This window comes from Lygodium microphyllum, unplaced genomic scaffold, assembly GCF_053477565.2.
Source record: "Lygodium microphyllum isolate KBCC unplaced genomic scaffold, Lygodium_microphyllum_v1.1.10 scaffold_113, whole genome shotgun sequence".
In the NCBI taxonomy this organism is placed as follows: Eukaryota; Viridiplantae; Streptophyta; class Polypodiopsida; order Schizaeales; family Lygodiaceae; genus Lygodium; species Lygodium microphyllum.
This window is the reverse complement of record NW_028229596.1, coordinates 1-11,716: the sequence shown is the minus strand read 5'-3', so window position 1 is coordinate 11,716 and position 11,716 is coordinate 1.

Genomic DNA, 11,716 nt, shown 5'->3' with positions numbered 1-11,716 from the left:
TTATAGCGCCAATTGATCCTCTATGTGCTCGAAAGGACTTAGTGCGCATCGGATGCGTCTTATTGCCTTGAGCAAAGTACTTTGATAGCCGATGTAGAACGATCTCTGTGGCCCAAAAAGGAGAGGTGGCACAAGGAGTGCTTGATGGAAGACGCATATACTCCGGGGGGGTGGGGAGCAAAGGTCGAAGTCGACAAGTATCGGTGGTGTGTCCGGTGATACCACAGTAGGAGCACCTAGTAATCTAGTCATCTGTTGGTAAAGAAGCCATGGATACTAGTGTGCCTTGCTGAAGAAGGAAGAGGCCAGCCACCATGAACCACGAACTGCAATGTCCACCTCAAGGGGTGTGAGGGCAGTGTGAAGCACGAACTGCAATGTCCGCCTCAAGGGGTGTGAGGGTAGTGGAAGGGCTGGAAGTGAGCTGCTAGTGGGAGGAGGATGTAACTAGCAATAAGAGGTTGCAACCAGTAGAAAAATGCAAGTGAGGAGAGAGAAAGACTAAAAATGTAGACAACAGGTGAGAGAAAGACTAAAAACGCAGACAGTAGGAGAGAGAAAGACTTAAAACGCAGGCAACAGGACTGTGATGACGTGGTAGACTGTACGGCAACAGGTCTGCACAAGAACAGCAGTCGCCTGGCTGGAATCAGCTCCAAATTGCGTGAAGAGGACTGGAAATTACGATCGAATAAGAGTGGAGAATTTGTTTCTAATAAGTTTGCTTATTTTTGTGCAAATCATAGTATTCATTAAGAGTTTGCCAATACAAACACCCCTCAAGAGAATGGCATATTGGAGTGGAAGAACCGTAGTGTGATCGAGATGGCCCATACCATGATGGAGTATCATCAGACACCTCAGTGTCTCTGGGTTGAGACTGTGGCTATTGTTGTTCACATCTTTAATCGATCCCCTACTTCCATTGTTGTTGGTCTAATCCCTTACAAGGCGTACTTCAAGTTTAAGCCAGACGTTTCTTATTTTTGGGTTTGTGGGTGTGATGCCTATGTTTACATCCCAAAGACAACGTGACAAATTTGAAGCAGCTTCCAAACGACAGGTGTCTGTGGGCTATAGCTCCCAATCTCACGACTACTGATTGTATGATCCCGTTGAGCAGGATGTCTATACAAGTCGTAATGTTCAGTTCGTGGAAGTTCCAGCCTCAGAGGGGGTTGAGGATGTTGGGTGTTGGGTGTTGGGCATAAAGCCCCTTCAGGTGTAAACTCCCATTTATCCCTTGTGTATAAACTTACGAGTGTGAACACACCCTTTACTTGTACCCTAACATATAAATACATTTTTATTCCTTGTGTATCGTGCATCACACTAGTACACACCTACCCATTGACTCACTCTCACACTAACTCACCGTTCAGCATTGTTCAGCACCTCGGTTGATGTGCATGCTCTCTCTGCTTCCGCCTATACTCATCAAACTAGTATCAAAGCGCAATGGTGCAAGCCGGCAATCACTACAGACAGTGCAGTCGTCATCATTGGGACCAACAGGCGACAACTGAGTTAACACTTGCTGCAGGCGTAACAGACTGGCGGGCTGTTGAGGAGCAGGCAACACTCGCAGCTGACAGGAAGCAGTAGCAAGCAACAACTTTGCGATAAGTGAATGTAGTAGGTGACACAACAAGCCATGTTGCGGGTGATAGCTTGTTGGGGCAAAAGGCATACACGACCTGCACGCGACCAAGACCAAGTCGACGGGACAAGCTCAGTCGAGTGCGCAGGCGATAGGAGACAGAGGCTAGGCACGCATGGTGGGCAACAGGAGACAAAGGTCAAGCGACTGACGCAGCATGTGTCGGGTTGACAAACATGCAAGTCAATGGCCCCCCTTCATTAAAGCTAAAATTTTCAGTTTTCTTTATTCCTCCTCTTCTCGGGTGTTCACAGGCATAAGCACAGATCATAGATCTGTGCAAATTTGTTCCTCAAAACTTGGGGCTTTTCCTAGATTTGCTGCTGGACACATGCTTCAGTGATTCCTAATCCATAAATTGCAAATATTAAGTGCATGGGTCTTGGAAATTTTTGGGATTTTTAGATGCAAGTGAAATTTTTGCTTGGTTGAGCCAATTTCTTGGAAATTTGTGTACCCTTGGACCCTGAATTTTGGGGCTTTTGCAGAATTCGTAAAATTTCAGCAACATTTGCCTGCACTTGGTCTGGGGTTTATGTATTGATGCAATCAGTTCAGATTTGTCAGTAAAATTTTGGGAGTTTTGATGAAATTTGAAAATTTTGGAAAAAAATGATATCTGAAATTTGGAAACATTGCTGATGCAATCTTGGTGCTATAAGCTGTGAGATTCATTCCCCACATGTGAAATATTGAAGAAATTGCAGAGAATCTTGGTTTCTTCTGTGCATTAGAAGTACTTGGTCACACATGTATACAGTACATATGTTGGGCAACTTCCATTGAGTTGATGTATTGCTGAACAATCATTTTGCAGCAGTCTTAGTGATCATTTGCAGATCTGGGATTATTGCAAATGTACTTTTGGTGTTCTACTGTTGTATATGTACTTGGATTAAACCTTGCTCTCATTGCTTGAAAATTAGGGCTGATATTAACTGAACATTCAGCTCATTGTTTGCTGTTATAAATTGCAGTTTTTTCCTTTTTTTGGGTACATTGTTGAACAATGGCTGCAAATGCTTCAAGCAACAATGACACTAAATCCCTTCTTGAAATCAAGAGATTTGATAGCACTGGTTTTGACTTGTGGAAGGACAAGATGCAAGGCATTTTGTTTCTCAAGGATTGTGATGATGCCCTTTTGGAAGTCAAGCCTGCAGCTATGACAGATGAGGATTGGGCTAGACTCAACAAGAAGGCCATTGCATACATTAAAATGGCCATATTTGATAATGTACTTACGGACATTAAGCGCCTTGATACAACTTATGCCATATGGAAAAAGTTGATGGATACTTATGAAAATACAACTCCAGTAAATCAAGTTCATCTTATGTGCAAGCTTGTAAACATGGAGTTGGATGAGTCTAAGCCCACATCGGAGCATTTGAGTGCTTTCACAGGGATTCTGAGCCAATTACAAGACTTTGGTTTGCAGCCCTTCAATGATAAATTGAAGCCCATTTTCTTGTTGATGACTTTGCCTGATAGCTAGGAGTCTTTGGTTGTTTCATTGAGCAACAACCTTGCTTTAACCTTTAATGGTGTTAGGGGCACTATTCTCAATGAGGAGATTAGAAGAAAGTCCAGTGGAGAAAGCAGAGGTTCAGCTTATCATCTTAGAGGTAGGTCAAAAAAGAGGGGTAATGCAAGAAATAAAGGCAAAAGCAAGAGTAAAAACAAGGGCAAACAACAAGATGTCATTTGCTATCAATGTGGACGTAAAGGGCATAAAAAGCCCGATTGTCGCCACTACAAGAAAGAGCAAGAAAGAAAGAAACATCAAGGAAAGAAAAAGAAGGGTGACAAGAAAGATGATGACAGCTCTCCCTCAAAAGAAGTTGCAAAAGCAAATAATGCATCTAGTGTAGTTATTGAAGAGCTCTTTGACACTGGAGAGATACTTGTTGCAACCTCATGTAATGATGCAGATATTATGGCAGCAATAGGTGATATGCACATCACTAAAAAGGGGGTGATTGATGCCTTACTTTTAGTTTATGATGGGCTGTCTCAATCATGGATAGTGGACAGCCGTGCCTCTTTTCATGTCACTCCCTCTTTTGATTCATTTTCTGAATACACTTCAGGTTGCCTAGTCAAGGTTTACTTGGCCAACAATTATGCATGTGAAATAGAGAGTGTAGGGTACCATTCACTTGGCCCTTGAAAATGGTCAAGAGCTGCTGTTGCATGATGTCAAATATGTACCAGCATAAAGAAAAGTCTACTATCAATTAGGCAACTTGATGCAAGAGGGTATTTTACTACCTTTGGTGGTGGATCTTGGAAGGTCCACAAGGACTCTATGCTGATTGTTAAAGGCAACAAAAAGGGAACTTTTTATTATCTACATTGTAAAGCATTACCTAGCAAGTTTTTTGCTGTGGCTGAAGTTCATTCACAGATGGAACTTTGGCACAAAAGACTTGATCATATGAGCCAGAAAGACCTTCAAGTTCTCTCCTCTTCAAGGAGATTTGATGTAAAAGGCTCTGTTCTTGCCTTTTGTAATAATTGCATATATGGAAATCGTGTGAAGTCTCCTTACTACTCGGGTGTTGTTAAGAAGTCCAATACTCTTAACTTAGTACATTCATATATGCGCACTATGCCTATTAATTAACATGGGGATGCACAGTACTTTGTCACTCTTATTAATGATTTCAATAGAAAGTCATGGGTGTATGTATTAAAGAGCAAAAAGGAAGTGTTGATGTTTTTAAAAGGTTTCATGCCTTTGTAACCACACAGAAAGGGCTTAAGTTAAAAGCTATAATAACGGATAATGGGGGTGAGTATATCTCTAATGAGTTCAAAAGATTTTGTGAGATGCATGGCATTAAGAGGGAGTTGATAGCCCCTTACATCCCTGCATCAAATGGCGTGGCTGAAAGATATAATCACACACTTTGTGAGAGACTCAAATGCATGCTATCCATAGCTAATCTCCCGCAACAGTTTTGGGAAGAGGCTCTTAAAACTACAATTCATTTGTGCAATCGCTCTCCCAATCGTGCATTGAAAAATGGCGTTTCAGAAGAGGTTTGGTTTGGCAAACTTGCTTCATAGGACCATTTGCGTGTCTTTGGTTGTAATGCTTTTGTGCATATTCCTATAAATCACAGAACTAAACTAGACATGAAATCCATCAAGGGCAACTTCATGGGATATGGAGATGAGGGAGAGATGGAATATAGAGTTTGGCTTTTTTAGGATAGGAAGATAGTACGCAGCCGAGATGTAGTATTCAATGAGGCATAGTTGCTGAAAAATGCTACACATGGTGACCTTGACAAGAAGTAGGTCAAGTTTCAGCATGAATAGCCAGCCATTCAACAACCATTAGCTGAAGATTCTATCCCTTTTGATGCTAACAATGAGTAGCAACCTATTGTGCTACAGCCAGAAGATAATGGACAGCAAATTGATGCACATGATGGAATAGGACAGCAAGAAGAACATGCTGAAAACAGGTTGCAGCAACAAGAAAATGCTGAAAATCAGCCACTAGGTGATGGTGTACACATACCTGAGGATGTAGGCCCAATGCCTATCAATACAGATCATTGGGTAAGAAGGTCTACATGGGTCAAAAGGCAGCCACAAAGGTTTTAGCCATCTTTGGATTGCATTTTATTGACTGATGAAGGTAAGCCTGTGACATTTAAAGAGGCACAGTCATGTGAAAACAAGAGAAAGTGGGAGCTTGCTATGCAGGAAGAGACGAAATCTCTATATGTGAACAGCACATGGGAGCTTGTATCTTTGCCCAAGGATAGGAAGGCTATTCCTAACAAATGAGTTTATAAGGTGAAATGTATTGATAGGAAGCCCAAATACAAGGCACGTTTGGTTGCTAAGGGCTATACACACAAGGAAGGCATAGACTTCCAAGAGGTTTTTTCACTGGTGGTGAAGATGACTACGCTCTATGTTTTGTTTGCTCTCACTGCATCCTTGGATTTAGAGTTGGATCAGATGGATGTGAAGACTGCTTTTCTTCATGGTGCCCTAGATGAAGAGCTGTACATGAAACAGCCCGAAGGTTTTACTATTCCAAGGAAAGAGCATTTAGTTTATAAGTTGAAACCTAGCTTATATGGGCTGAAATAAGCCCCTAGACAGTGGTATAAAAAATTTGATACCTTTATGCTCAGCCATGGATTCAAACGCAGCCATGCAGATCACTACTTATACACTAAGAAGGCTGATGATGGAAGCCTTGTTGTGCTAGTTTTATATGTGGATGACATGCTGATTGCAAGAAAGCATATGAGTACTTTACATACTCTTAAAAGGCAGTTGAGTTCAGTCTTCTCAATGAAAGATATGGGAGCACTTGAACACATTTTGGGCATGCACATGAAAAGAGATAGAGGACAGCACTTGTTGTTTCTCTCACAAGACAAGTACATCAGCAAAGTACTTGACAGATTTAATATGGCTGATGCTAAGTGTCTTGGTGTGCCTTTACCACCATGTACAAAGCTTAGCAAAGTTGATTGCCCAAAAGATGATACAATTGCTATTGCGATGAAAGGTATACCTTATGCATCAGCTTGTGGTTCTTTGATGTATGCCATGGTTGCAACTCATCCATTGCCCATGAAATGGGAGTTGTTAGTAGATTCATGTCTAACCCTGGCAAACCACATTGGGAAGCAGTGAAATGTATCTTCAGATAGTTAAAAGGTACGCAAGACAAATGTATATGCTATGGAAAGGGTACACTAGAGCTGCAAGGGTTTTGTGATTCAGACATGGCAGGAGATCTTGACACTAGAAAGTCTACCAGTGGGTATGTCTTTACTTTGGCTAGTGGAGCTATTTCTTGGTGTTCAAGGTTGCAGAAAATTGTAGCACTGAGTACGATAGAGGCTGAATATATTTCAGCCACAAAAGCTTCTAAGGAAGCTATTTGGCTTGGCCGTTTGGTCAAGGATTTTGGTCTTTCTCCCCCTACTCCAATGCTTGGTTGTGATAGCCACAGAGCAGTATGTCTAGCTAAAAATGCCATGTTTCATGCCCATACCAAACACATAGAAGTTCGGTATCATTTCATTCGACAAGTCTTGGATGATGGCCTTGTCACACTGACTAAGGTCAAAACCCAAGATAACCCTGTAAATGTTCTCATTAAAAGCCTTGCAAAGGCTCAACATGAGCATTGCATTCGACTAGTGGGAATTGGATAGCTTAAAGGCACCACTTTGGGCCTTTAAGTGGGAGATTGTTGGGTGTTGGGTGTTGGATGTAAAGCCCCCTCGAGTGTAAACTCATATTTATCCCTCATGTGTAAACTTACCGGTGTGAACACACCCTTTACTTATACCCTAATATATAAATACATTTTTATTACTTCTGTACCGTGCACCACTCTAGTACATATACCCATCAACTCACTCTCACACTGACTCACTGTTCAGCACCTCGATTGATGTACATGCTCTCTCTGCTTCCGCTCGTACTCATCAAAGAAACACCCTACTCTTGGAGATCCCGATGATAGTTGGGCACCCGCAATTGTTCCTTTGGAGATTGTGCCTCTTGAGGACTCTTCTTCGATTGAGGAGCTTAGTTTCCTGCCGCTAGATTCACCGATTGCTCCCCGCCCCCGTCAATGGACCTTCATGAAACTTCAGCAACTAGTAAGCTATGAGGTGAGATCGGGCCTCCTCCTCATTGGGCTCATGACACTCTTCGTGATGCAAGGATTGAGGGGGTCCCTGAGGAGTGGCAAAGTCACAAGATGACCCGTGACGTTTTCAAAGGAACCAAGGACACCACACCGAGCTTGTTTACACTAATTACTATTTCATGACTCATGCCATGCAAGATGGAGAGCCCACTCCGTAAAGGAGGCTTTATGGCATGGTCATTCACGGAAAGTGATAGAGCAACAGCTAGGGTCGATTAAGAGGAATCGCACTTGGTATCTTGTGTCGAAGCCTCCTCATAAGAAGATCATTGGAGTCAAATGGATCTTCAAGACCGAGTGCCGCAGTGATGGCACGTTGGACAAGTACAAGGCCTGCCTTATTGCTAAAGATTTTACACAGTGCCCAAGCATTGATTTCCATGATACTTTTGCCCCTACGGCTTGGATGGCTACTATTCACATAGTTATTGCCTTGGCTAGCCAAAGGAGATGGCCAATCTATTAGCTGGATGTAAAGTCTACCTTCTTAAATGGGGAGTTGAAAGAGGAGACCTATGTTGAGTAGCCTCTAGGCTTTGGTTCTTTCGATGGTAAGGTGTACATGTTGAGAAAGGCTCTCTATGGCCTTAAGCAAACTCCCTATGCTTGGAATGAGAAGATTGACTCGTTCTTCCAAGAGAAATTGGGGTATCAATGTTCCAAAGCCGACCCCCAGCTTTATGTTCACACCTCAAGTGGAGGTCGTGTCTTGTTTGTCCTTTATGTGGACGACTTGGTTGTGATAGGTGACCATACTCAGATGGTCAAGCAGACAAAGACAACACTTCATGAGAAGTTTGAGATGACGGATATAAAACTTCTTCATTTCTTTCTATATCATGAGATCTATCAAACTCCACGAGGGATCTTTATTTCCCAGCAACGATATTACAAGAGCTCTTGACTACGTATGAGATGGAGGGATGCAAGTCTCTTACAACTCCTATGGACTCAAATTGAAAGGCTACAACTCATTCCGATTCTCCTTTAGCCAATGCTACCTATTATAGGCAGTCGGTTGGCTCCTTGATTTGGCTTCTTAATACTCGTGTTAACTTATGTCATATTGTAGGTATGTTGGCCAGGTTCATGAGTGAACCCAAGAAGATGGTGCATTGTGTAAGTGTAGGGAAGAACGTGAGGATGACAATACTTGGAACTTAACCAACTTGATTAATTATCACCATGAAAAATTACAGAGAGAGAGAGAGAGAGAGAGAGAGCAGTCCACACCAAGTTAAGAGAGGAACCGGCCCCTTTCCCTTTTCACGAATTCATTGAAACAAAACCACGAGCACCAAGTGCCTCAACCATATACAGAAGGGCTAATTTGTTGCAATTCTGAAAACTAGGTTTTTGAAACCCTAATTTCTACAAACTCCAAACAACAAGTTGATTCTCTTCTTTAGTGCTTCAATTAGATCAAGCTAAGTAGAAAGTGTTTCTTGGATGAGAGATAGATAAGAGAGTACAAAGCATGCGGCTGAAATTTCAGCACAAGAGATTATTTTAAACAAAGAGAGAGTCCTCCAATATATAGGTATGGGGCTTGGGTGCTCAAAAGTGAAAAATAGAGGCTATAAATGATAAGTATTTATTGAAAACGACAAGTGTAAGGACACTTATCTCTTCAAAATGACACATATCCTCTTCTAGATGCCACATGCCACTTTTCTATAGAAAGAAGCTTTCAAACCTTCTACTCTAAAAATCTCTCAAATGGTTAAGAATTTGTAATTGCTGCTGAAAATAAATTTGTTTCTTGTGAAATTTCGAAGCCTTTGATGCGAATAGAATTTCCATTTGAGTAACTTCCAAAAATAGTAATCTCCTAAATTTTAGAAGTTGCCAAATTTAGCTTTTGGAAAGCTTCATTATATAGATTTACAGGTTCATGGTTTGTTTCTTTAATCATGAGCATATGGTTTCACTTTCTAAAACCACTCATTATATAGCTTCTAGTCAATGTGATTATCTAAGTGTAAAAGTCGTAGTCGTCTGAGCTTTCTAGTCAATCTAACCACCTAACTAAAACTTTTAATTTCTTTTGAGCATCTCGTCAATGATGACCCAAGTATAATTATAGGGCGCTCTAGCCATTGACCACCCTTAAATAGAAAGATGAACAATTAATCATATCTTAAAATACTTAAATAATACAAATCGCCTTTCAAAGTACATGAGCATTAAATTGATTTGGAATCATTGAGCCTATATGTGTTGGTAATAATTAATATACAAAAGGTTTGTTACACATTGGCAAGCTGCTCAGAGGATTTTGTGGTTCCTATGGGAGACTCTTGATCTTGGGATCTATTATCCAACCGGTACCAATGATGTAGACTTGGTACTTACCGGATGGAGTGATTGGGCAAATGTGAATGAAACGCTCACTACCAAAAGGTAGACACGCTAAGAATAAAAGAAAGTAAAAGGAAAAATATGCAGTGGAAAAGATAAGGTAAACTAGAGCGTGTCCTACAAGGATTAAGTGATGTGCAAGTAGGGAGTGTTGGGCTGGCGACATGGACCATTGGAGATCCACGACAAGTTATTGTTTTACCTTGGGTATTGGTGTTGTTTCATGGAGCAACAAGAAGCAACCCATAGTTGCCCTATCTTGGACTGAGGCGGCGGAGTATCGGGCAGCCTCTTCTACTACAAGTGAGACAATTTGGCTTCACAAGCTCTTGGAGAAGCTTGGTTGCCCATAGAGAGGTCCTACAATTTTACAGTGCGACAATGAGAGTTGCATTGCCTTAGCTAGAAACCCTATGTTTCATGCTCGGACGAAGCATATTGAGATTCAGTATCATTTCATTCAAGAGAAGATTCTGGATGAGACTCTTTGCCTGGTCTATTGCAAGACAGAGGACAACCTTGCCAACTTGTTTACGAAGATGCTTCCTCAAGCTTTACTTCGACGGCACTCCAAATTTCTTAGCCTTTTGCCGTGTCTAGGATCTGAGAGGGGGTGTTAGAGCTTGGCATCTCCCTGGATAGGCAGTCCACGTAGACAGGTAGCAACACGTAGTAGCAAGCACATGACACATGGCATGTGACGTGGCAAGTTGGACAGCTGGTCTAGTCAGCTGCATTAAATGCAACCGACCTGTTATTTTTGGCATTTTCTTGCTGGCCTATTATTGGCCTCGGTCTTCGCAATCTTGGTCAGTTGTGCTCCCAGTTTTCAAGCTGCAGACCGTGGAGGCTGCCCTCAAGGTTCACGGAGATTGAGATCTTCAAGGTGGAGACATACGCAAACATTCTCTCCGCACCCATGTATATTTCTGCATCCTTATAGAGCATTCTTCATTGTAGATTTTCTGTATTTCTGTGTGTGTGTGTGTGTGTGTGTTCACTCTTTGTCTTGGTTATTCACTTCTGCACTGCTTCACTCTAACATTGGCCTTCTTTGAAACCAGAAGTAGAACCTCTTAAAACATTTTGGTTGCGGATGCCTTGGAGGCTTGCTCAACCTCAAGAATGTGACTAGGGTGTAACTGATCAGATTGGATACCCTCTTAGAAGCCTATCAAATCGCAGACTCCATCCATGCCATCATCTGTTAAGTGCACTATTGAAGCTAGTGAATCTCCTGTAGAGCAGCGGGGAGGACACCACATGTGTGAAAAATATAGCACAAGTAGGGAAATTGGAAAGATATGGAGAGGAGGGACCAGAAACATCTGTTCAGTTGCTGTATACTAAGAAAAACATGAACAGGGAAAGTCTGTTCTGTAGAATTTGTAGAGTGAAACGCGGGTCTAGAAGGCATGCAGCAATGTCAGTTTACTACGAAAGCTGATCCTTGCAAAAAAGCAGCCATTCTAGGACCAGTCTCTGACAACCTTTGGGAAGAGTTGATTGCTGAATGCAGCTATTTGGGGCCAGAAATGCTGGAACAGCAGGCAGCAATTGCTGCAATTTAGATGCTGCACCCTTGCACGGACCGGAAAACACAGAAATTGGGGGAGGTCTGATGCTGAAATCTTGTTTGATACTAACTCTAACCCGCTCCATACATGGCAGTGGCCATGATCTTGCTGAGTGCCTTGAACACATGCACCAGGGAACTGAGGACGGAAGAGAATTGTGTCGAAACCGCTGTACACTAAATCTCAGCCTACCCGCTAACTCTCCGAATGAGGTCAAACCTGATTAAATAATCACCTAGGCAAGAAAACTGCTAGAAAGTGTTTGGAACATACAGAAAGGCTTCAAAAAGATATGAAGGTCAGTGCAATGTGGTAAGCATGCCACAACGATCTTCAAGAAAAACTGTACAGATTGTATATGCTGCTTCATATAATAGCAAGTTTGTTATCTGGCATCATTTTGCTGTCACATCA